The following is a 9092-nucleotide window of genomic DNA, read 5'->3' as shown; positions in this document are numbered from 1 at the left end:
TGGAATAGTCATATGGTAAGAATATTTATGTCAGTATGTGGCTATGTTTTATTAATTAATTAATTAATTAATTTTACAAAAAACACCTTACAAGCCTGGGAGGGTCACAAGATATCCAAGACATTGCTTGCATGGTCCAGATGGAGCTGTTCCCAGGCACAATAAATTTAATAATGCGAGAACTTGGGGAATAATATACCACGAGCCTTTTCTTCTTAGTAAATCTTCTGAGGAAATCTACTGAAGAAAGAACTTCAGATAGTTTTCCTTATGAATCTTTGGTTTCACAATAAATTTTCAAGCATGTTTTTTCTAGAGACTGTACAATGTAGACAAACTGCTCCCACCTGCTTTTTTTTTTTTTTGGTTTTTTGTTTGTTCGTTTTGTTTGCTACAATAAATTTTAAATCTCAGAAATACACTGGGAGTAGAGGAACGGGAGTGGTTTACGGAGACAGGAAAATCTATAATTTCCTGTAGCTTGGAGGGGCAGAACTCTAACTATTCTTCTATATTTACAACAAATATTTGTAAACAGATTCTTCATACAAAAGGCTATGGAGGCTCTCTTAGCCTCCAAGTGTGACAGACAGTATCTAGTTTAAACTGAATTATGACAGTAATTTTAAATATTCCTAAGAACTGAAGAAATCTATTTCATACTTTTGCATGACTTCACGTTTACATTTCCTGCAGTTCCTTTCCATATTAGCAGACACCAAAGACGTGTATTCTGTGTAGAAGTCACAGCTTGAAATGCTGTTAAGGAAGATTGCTGTTTTCGAGTGGGCCTGGTGGCCAGATCCCATTCTCTAGCCCATCCGTCAGGCATAGCAAGTCAATCCAGGTGGCAGGGGACATATACGTTAGAGGAATGATTGCACATTTTCTCACTTGCTGACTATTCATGAGATTTTGGAGCCTGGGGCAAAGCAGGGCTTTCCCCAGGGAGCCTGTAACTGTGTGTTTAGACATTTTTTTTTTTAATTCATTAAAACGTCAGTTTTAATCTGAAATTTGTAGTTTACTTCATGATAAAATATCTTGGAGGAAGAAGGTAGGAAGGGACAACACTGCATGACAGATGTTCTGGTTCCATGATAAAAAAATTATATAGATAGATAGATAGATAGATAGATACAGATATCAGTTTATAAGGAGAATTCACAGAGCATAATCAACTACACATGAAGTCTTCCACCAGTGGGAGCCTTTCCAAATCATAAGCATCAAAGAGATCCCTGATGCTTTCTTCCTGCCCAAGGCTGAGCAGGGAGTCTTCTTGGAGCAGGGGAGGCAGTAAGTTCACAAAAGCTGCTTCCAGGTTGGAGGGAGTTTGGTCCGCAGTACGTTGTGAAAGGCTGGCTGGGGAGGCCAAAGGAGAAAGGTTTGCCATAGAAATTGAGCAATCACTGTCCTGAGTTAATTAAAGCCAAGTCTTTGGAAGTGGTTTTAGAGATATTCCCATTACAGTCTTGGTTGTTTGTTTTCATTGGACTGTGTGTTTAGTCTCTTCTGGACACAAATAAACCTCAATGGGTCCTTGGGTAACTTAAATGTATTTTCAGGCTCTCTCTTGGGTCAGGCACTTTTAAGTCTTGTTTCTGGAGGAGCTTTCACAACAATAATAGTTTGGTCTTTAAGACCACTAATTTTTCGAATATCTTGATATGTAACGTAAGCTAACCTTTGATTCTCTGAATCCTCAGTTAACAGTTTGAGGTCCAGTGTGCAGCTGTGGATCAGTTCATCCAAATTCCCTTCCTCACTGAGCTCGGTCACTTCTTTTGACAGTCAGTGGCACACCCCGTTCTCAGACAGACTGCAGCCCATCCACTGGGCATTGTTTTTAGATTTCTTCTTAATGAGGTGGATGCCTTCCAGCACAGGTGGTGATATCATAAATTCTTCTCTTTTGCACTTTCAGCACCTCGGCTGCCTTGTTCAAATCCGAGACCCCATCCGGGAATTGGTTCAGTAGCTGAATGAACTTCTTGGTGAGCAAACCAAGTGACATGTCATACTGTGTTTTTTTCTGAGGGAGATTTTGTAGTTTTTGGACTCTCTGGACTTTGTAGTGCCGCTCTTCCTTTGCCCTTGGGGGTTTTTAAACCACCTGAGAGTACTGATGACCACTTTCTGCCAGCTCCAGCCTTCACTTTGCCTACTGCTGTAAGGGTATTTCCGAAAGTAGTCTGGCTCTCGAGAGGGTTGGTGGAACGGCTGGGGAGGGTGCTCAGGAGGCCGAGCAGACAGGCCGCGCCAGGCGCGAGCGGGAAGCGGGGGTGGGAGGAAGGGGTGGAGCTGGAGGAGAGCCGGGGAGGCTGACTGTGCGGGGCGGGGAGAGTGGGAGGTCTGTGCGCCGGCGCCGGACAGTCCCAGCTCAGAGGGAGCCGGCGCGCAGGAGGCGGCGGGTGCCTCCCTCTCCCCCTCCCGCGCCCCCTCCCGCCGCCGCCTCCTCCTCAATTACCTGCCACCTGCTTTTATAAATGTTTTTATGTGACTGTAGCTATACCCATTCATTTATGTATTGTCTATGGCTGCTTTCACCTATAATAACTGTGTTGAGTATTTGCAACACAGACTGATTGGGAAAAAAAAAAAACTAAAATATTTACTCTCTGGTCCTTTAGAGAAAGTTTGCAGACCAATAGTTGAAAATAGAATGTTCCTTTCACCTACTAAGATATTTTTTGGTAAACTCTTAATAAAGTTTGTGAACTTTATCTTCCATTTCACTTTAATGATTCCCTCTAAGGTAGAGGGACTGTTTTCTTAGTTTTGAAAGAAATTTTGAGGGGGGAAATGGCATTTTGAATGATCAGCTTGGGATATTTGTTCTTCTCTTCCCAGAAAGCCTCAATATGTGAATAAAAAGCCAATTTATGCCTCTTGGTGTGTATATGTGTGATGTATAGATTGTCTTGATGTCCTAACTAAATTTTGGGTGGCTGTCTATCCTGCCTATGCAGTGGGGTTTAACAGAAGTGAACTGAGGCAGTTTGGAACCTTGGTGATACACTTTAGAGAAAACAAAGGAATATAATGTTGAATATCCGGCATACCTGATGGTCTTGTTTCTCAAAAGGCCCAACTTGAGAATGACCTGGGAGCTTCTAAAAATGCAGATTCCTGGGCCTCACCAGAGACCTTCTAAATTAGAAGGGAATGTGGTGGAACAATCAAACTTGAGAACGACCACTATAAGTTCTGGGTTGTATGTTTTCGTGGAAGAGTCTCATGGACCTACAGCCAGTAATTCAGGTCTTCATCACTCATCTGAGGGACAATGGATGCAGGCAGCATGAAAATGCCTTTAAGATAGCTATTGCCCTCATGAAAGCTATACAGGAATGTCTGGATTTGCTTCAAAATAATTGACAAGAGAGGTGTAAAGGTAGGTGGGGGTCCGAAGAGGTAAGGAGGAAATGGGTGAAGGGTATAAATGAAATAAAACCGGCCATTACTTGATAGTTGTTAAAGTTGGGTGATAAGGACAAGGCTTTCAATTATATTAATTTCTCTACTTTTAAGGATATTTGAAATGTTCCATAATAGATTTTTAAAAAGGTATACTCTGTATGCTATACTCTTTACTTTTCTGTAAATCCACAATTGCTCTAAAATATAAAAATCTATTTTTAAAAAAGGCTTATAGTAAGCGCATGTCCATAGCAGACAACATCTGATTCTGATTTTCCTAATTAGTATAGCCTGGATGAGTTACTTAATCTTAAGCTTCCATCTGCTCTTGGTAAAAACCCAGGAAAATAAGAAGTTATTAGGCTTGAGATACTTGACAACGAAAATGATAAATTCAGCATCAAGTTCTTGTGTCAGAAACTGTTCTAGGTATTTTGGACAAATTAACTTAGTTGACTAACTAAGCAATCCAATAAGAGTAGGCATGTTACTCAACTTCACATTTGGAAGCACTGAGGCATGGAGGAGTCAAATAACTAGCTTAAGATCCCACAGCTTGATCACATAGCTAGAAGCTGGTATACTAGCCCGGGCAATCATTTTCCAGACACCGAGCTCTTATCCATTTTGTATAGGGCAATCCTAGACCACGCAGTGGTGGTAAGAACATCTGCTCTGAAGTCTACTTGCCGGAATTCAAATTGAGGCTCTGCCACTTCTGGTACCTGACCTAGTCAACCTTCTTAACCTCTCTGTACCTGCACATAGGGATGAAGATGATAATGGTGATATTAGGATTAAACTTGAGGAGTTCTTAGAGGAGTAGTGTCCAGCACACAGTCTCCTGTTAGCTGATGGCACTTCCGTAGTCCTTTTTCCAGATACCTACCAGCTACAATAGCTCTTACTTCAGCACCGAGAATGTTATTACAAATTATTTTCAATCTGCACCCTAAAGGCAGTTGGTTGCTGTGAGGGTTAGGCTCATACGTCAGCTTGGCTAGGTGATGGGATTCAGTTGTTTGGGCAGGCAAGCACAGGCCTGATTGTTACTATAAAGGTATTTTATGGACTTTAATCAGCCAGTTGATTGCCACTACGACTGATTACATCCACAACTAACTAAGAAAAATGCCTTCAACAAAGAGACAAGTCTCATTCAATCAGTTGAAGGCCTTAAAAGGAACACTGATGATTTCAGCAGTCAGAAGGAAGAATTTCCATTTCTCTTTTACCAGCCAACTTCTCCTGGAGAGTTCATTGAAAACTTTCATTGGAGGTCCCAGCTTGTGGCCTGTCCTCAAAATTCACACTTGCCTGTCCCCACAGTCCCATGAGCCAATTCCTATAATAAATCTCATATTTACTATATATATATACACATACATATATGTTGGTTCAGTTTCCCTGGCTAGCCCCGATTAATCCAATATGGCTGCCTCAATCAGGAACTCACACTGGTTTATATACAGACAGGTCCCAATCTAGAAATGGCTACCACATTTTATCAGCCATTCTTATCTCATCAACCCAGAGGATTTGCTAGTTAGACTAATTAATGTCAAAAATGAGATTTTCAAAGTGAAATTGTTCATCAGCATAATGTACGTTAGAAATGGGTTTTATTGGTGAAATCCATGTTATTCAGATGCACTGTTTTCTTGGGCTGCCATAACAAAGGACCACAAAATGGATGGCTTAAAACAACAGAAATTTATTCTCTCACAGTTCTGGAGGCTAGAAGCCCAAAGTCAGAGTGTCAGCAGGGTTATGTTATTTCCAAAGTCTTCAGGGAAGAATGCTTTTTTGCCTCTTCCAGCTTCTTCTCGTGGTTCTTAGCCATCCTTGGCATTCCTTTGCTTGTAGACACAACACTTCAATCTCTGCCTTATGTTCACATTACTTTCTCCTTCTGTATCTCTCCATCTCTTCCCTTTCTATAAGGACATCAGTCATATTGAACTAAGGGCCTATCCTACTCAAAGATGACCTCATCATAACCAGTTACATCTACAATGACCTTATTCCTTTTTTTTTTAACTTTTTATTAATAAAAAAAAATTAACAAACAAAACATTTAGAAATCATTCCATTCTACATATATAATCAGTAATTCTTAATATCATCACATAGTTGCATATTCATCATTTCTTAGAACATTTGTATCGATTTAGAAAAAGAAATAAAAAGACAACAGAAAAAAGAAATAAAATGATAATAGAGAAAAAAAAAAGACTATACGTACCATACCCCTTACCCCTCGCTTTCATTTACCACTAGCATTTCAAACTGAATTTATTTTAACATTTGTTCCCCCTATTATTTATTTTTATTCCATATGTTCTACTCTTCTGTTGATATAGTAGCTAAAAGGAGCATCAGACATAAGGTTTTCACATTCACAGAGTCTCATACAATGACCTTATTTCTAAGTAAGGTCACAATCTGAGATACTGGAGATGAGGACTTCAATATACATTTTTTTTTTGGGGGGGGACACAATTCAAACCATAACATCAAGACAACTAGATCGGTTAAAATATTTTAAAGACACTTTCTACCCTTGTAGGAACAGGATAGAAGAGAGCAAGTCCGGTAGCCTCTTCCCAGAGTCACGGAGCCCCAGCTTCATTCCCAATCCGACCTCCGACCTCCGTCTAGCCTCAGGGTTTGAAAGTGCTTCAGTGTCTGGCACCTATCATAAGGGTAACAGAATCCCCTTCCTGGAGTATGGGTGTGTCTGCCCCAGAGTGAATCCCTCATGAAAAACGTCGTTAGACTATCAGTAAGGACAGAAAACTGAGATTGCATTTACTTTAAAGAACAGGTTAAAGACCAAGTATGAAAAGTTTATGCTGGTTTACTCATAAATGTTTAATATATGTATGTGTGGAAAAATTTAATCTGAGACGTATTTTCATTATAAGCTGACAGTGAGATTGTGTAGGAGTAGCTCTCTCCCACTTCGAATTATTTTCAGTTATTATTAATTGGTCACAGTGAATGACCATATTGGCTTCGATTGGGTTAAAACAAGAGTTTTAAAAGAAAGCCTCATCCCATTTTCTAATTAAGTTACATTATACTCAGAATCTCCAGAACGGTGGTAACACTTCGAATTCAGTTGACCAAATATTCCAATACTACAATAATAACAGCTAATATTTAAAGGATTTATTAAGTACCAGTATTTCTATTATTATTGCCAAGAAACTACCCCACAATTCAGTGACCTAGATAAAAAAAAAAGAGTTCATACTGTATGATTCCATGTATATAAAATTCTAGAAAATGTAAACTATTGTGAAGAAAGCAGATCAGTGATTGGAAGGAATTTACAGGGAGGGAAAGAAAGGAGGATTGACAGGTATATACATGTCAAAATATCAAAACGCACATTCTAAATATATGCTATTTATTGTATGCCCATTATACCTCAGTAAAGCTTAAAAAAAAAAAAAAAAAACAAAAACTTCGTGTCTTAAAACGCAGTCATTTTGCTAACCAATGTGCGATTTGGACACATTTTCACAGAGGCCAGTCATTGCTGCTTCCAGGTGTTAGCAGATGCATCTCCGATGGAGTCTGGAGGACCCTTTTCAGGATGGCTCTGTGACTTTGCCGGGAAAGCAGCCCAGGCATTAGGCTGGAAGCTAAGCCTGCACCAGGTATGAGGACCTTCAGTTTTCTCCACAGGCTACTGGGCTTTCTGTGAACATAGTGGCTGGGTTCCTAGAAGTACTATCCCACAGACAGGAAATGAAAGCTACCAATTTGCTAAGACTTGAGCTGAAAGACTGGCACAGCCACTTCTTCTAGAGAGGTCCTCTGATGAGAGTTCAGGGACCCAAGGACTCTGGCTCCACTCCCCACTCTCCTTGCCTTACAACTAACTTCCCTCCCATCTCTTCCTGCCTGGTCTCCAGCAAACTGGTCTCACCCTTCACCTCCATCCTTGCCATTTTCACCTTCCATCTGCCTTGGGTCTGCTGCACATTCTCTATTATCCCCCCTACCTGCACCTCTGGAAGCTGTCCTGACTCATTTTCCTAGGCAGTGCCCCTCCCTCCCCCTCTCTGCATGGCCTATCGCTGTGACTTCATCTTGTGCCTTTGGATGCACCCAGGTCTGGCCGGGCCTGGGAGACCTGACCCTAGGGATGACGGTGGTGTAGGGTGCAGTGAAAGGGCCAGGGAGAAAGATCCCCAGCGAGTTACTTCTATGAACAGGTGATGCGCGTCCTCACCATCCCCAGCCTCTCGACTCTATCCACCCTGAAGGTAGTCAATGCCACAGGCGGGCGCCTGGAGCTCCCAAGCCACCCTCACCACCTGGGAACCAGCTGCAGCTGATAAGGGGAAGGGGACTCACTTACTGAATGGAATTTATTCAAATCTACTCTTATAAACAAAATGGAATAAATCTGTACTATTAAATTTTTTAAAAAGGTAATATACAAATTAAATTTAGCTGATTTACAAAAGGATATATGAAATAACATTCCCAATGACGATAACAAAATTGTCTATTTACTGTAAAAACTGTAAATTAGTTTCTCTTTGCATACCCCTTAAAATTTCAAAATAGATCATTTGCAAAGGGAAAAAAAATAGACTTCTAACTTAGATACAGTTATTGTATGAAACTAAATAATCGATTTTACAATATATACCATACGTCTAATTTTATTTGTGGCTACATATTTATGCTAAAATAGACTCAGGTAGGGTATTAACATTCCTGAGAACAATTCTTGAGACATTAGGATTTCAAAGAGAGAAAGAGTTCATTGCTAGGTGTGAAGCAGGTCAGATGGCCTATTGGCCTAAAAGTCTGTCTCCCTAAACTACAGTAAGTCTAATATTTTCATAGTATAAAAGATGGGCAGGTTTTAGGATAATGAGCACAATGCTGGAGATGAGGTTAGAGGTAATCTAATTATTGAGCATGAGGAGATTGTTCACTTGCTTAGTCACAGGATGTGTGTAAGAAAATGACAGCCTTAATATGATGGACATGATTTTTAATAGTATAATGAGGTAAAGGTCACTTATAGGTTAAAGTTTAAATTTTTGCATAGGTCAGGAGGGTCAGTTTTGGTTAGATAAGTTCCATCTATCAGGATAGTTTTGGAATTTGGACGGATTCATTCTGGGTTGACTCAAGGCCCTTCATTAATAAACACTGGGGGCTGTCTTTGGTGATCATAAGTTGAAAAAGAGGATAAAGTGGTATAAGTGAGGGTCAGGCACAAGGTTTTACAACCAAAGATCAAGGCAGCTAGATTACAGTTCAGGGATTTTAGGTATTTCCCTCTGGCTATTCTAATGAACTAGAAAATAGTAATCATAATCATTTCTTAAATTTTAACTTCTCAGTTACCATAACACCCAATCAGTATGGACTGAAGTAACTTTTTCAAGAAAGGACATTTAAAAGTCATCAAAGAGGGAGTGCCGTTCAAAACCCACCCTGTCCTAAAGCGGGTACAGACATCTTCCACCTCTTTGCTCCCCGGCAAGCTCTCCATCCCCACTGGGCTAGGTGGGGACCGTGGGATGCGGATCGTGGGGTGGCCTGGGCTAGGGACTGAACGGAGTGCCAGCTGGGAGCTCAGATTCTGGGTAGGTCTGCATGACATAGCATTAGCCACTCAGGAACCCCGGACC

At 40.6% G+C, this 9092-nt stretch overlaps 1 pseudogene; it reads right to left on the bottom strand.

Annotated features, from left to right (window-relative positions):
- Positions 1 to 1177: 1177 nt before the first annotated feature.
- LOC143668962 (transcription factor E2F3-like) lies at positions 1178 to 9064 on the bottom strand (annotated as a pseudogene).
- Positions 9065 to 9092: the final 28 nt, after the last annotated feature.

The sequence above is a fragment of the Tamandua tetradactyla genome, chromosome 25 (genome assembly GCF_023851605.1).
Source record: "Tamandua tetradactyla isolate mTamTet1 chromosome 25, mTamTet1.pri, whole genome shotgun sequence".
NCBI classification, from domain to species: domain Eukaryota; kingdom Metazoa; phylum Chordata; class Mammalia; order Pilosa; family Myrmecophagidae; genus Tamandua; species Tamandua tetradactyla.
This window is presented reverse-complemented; position numbering and strand designations above follow the sequence as displayed.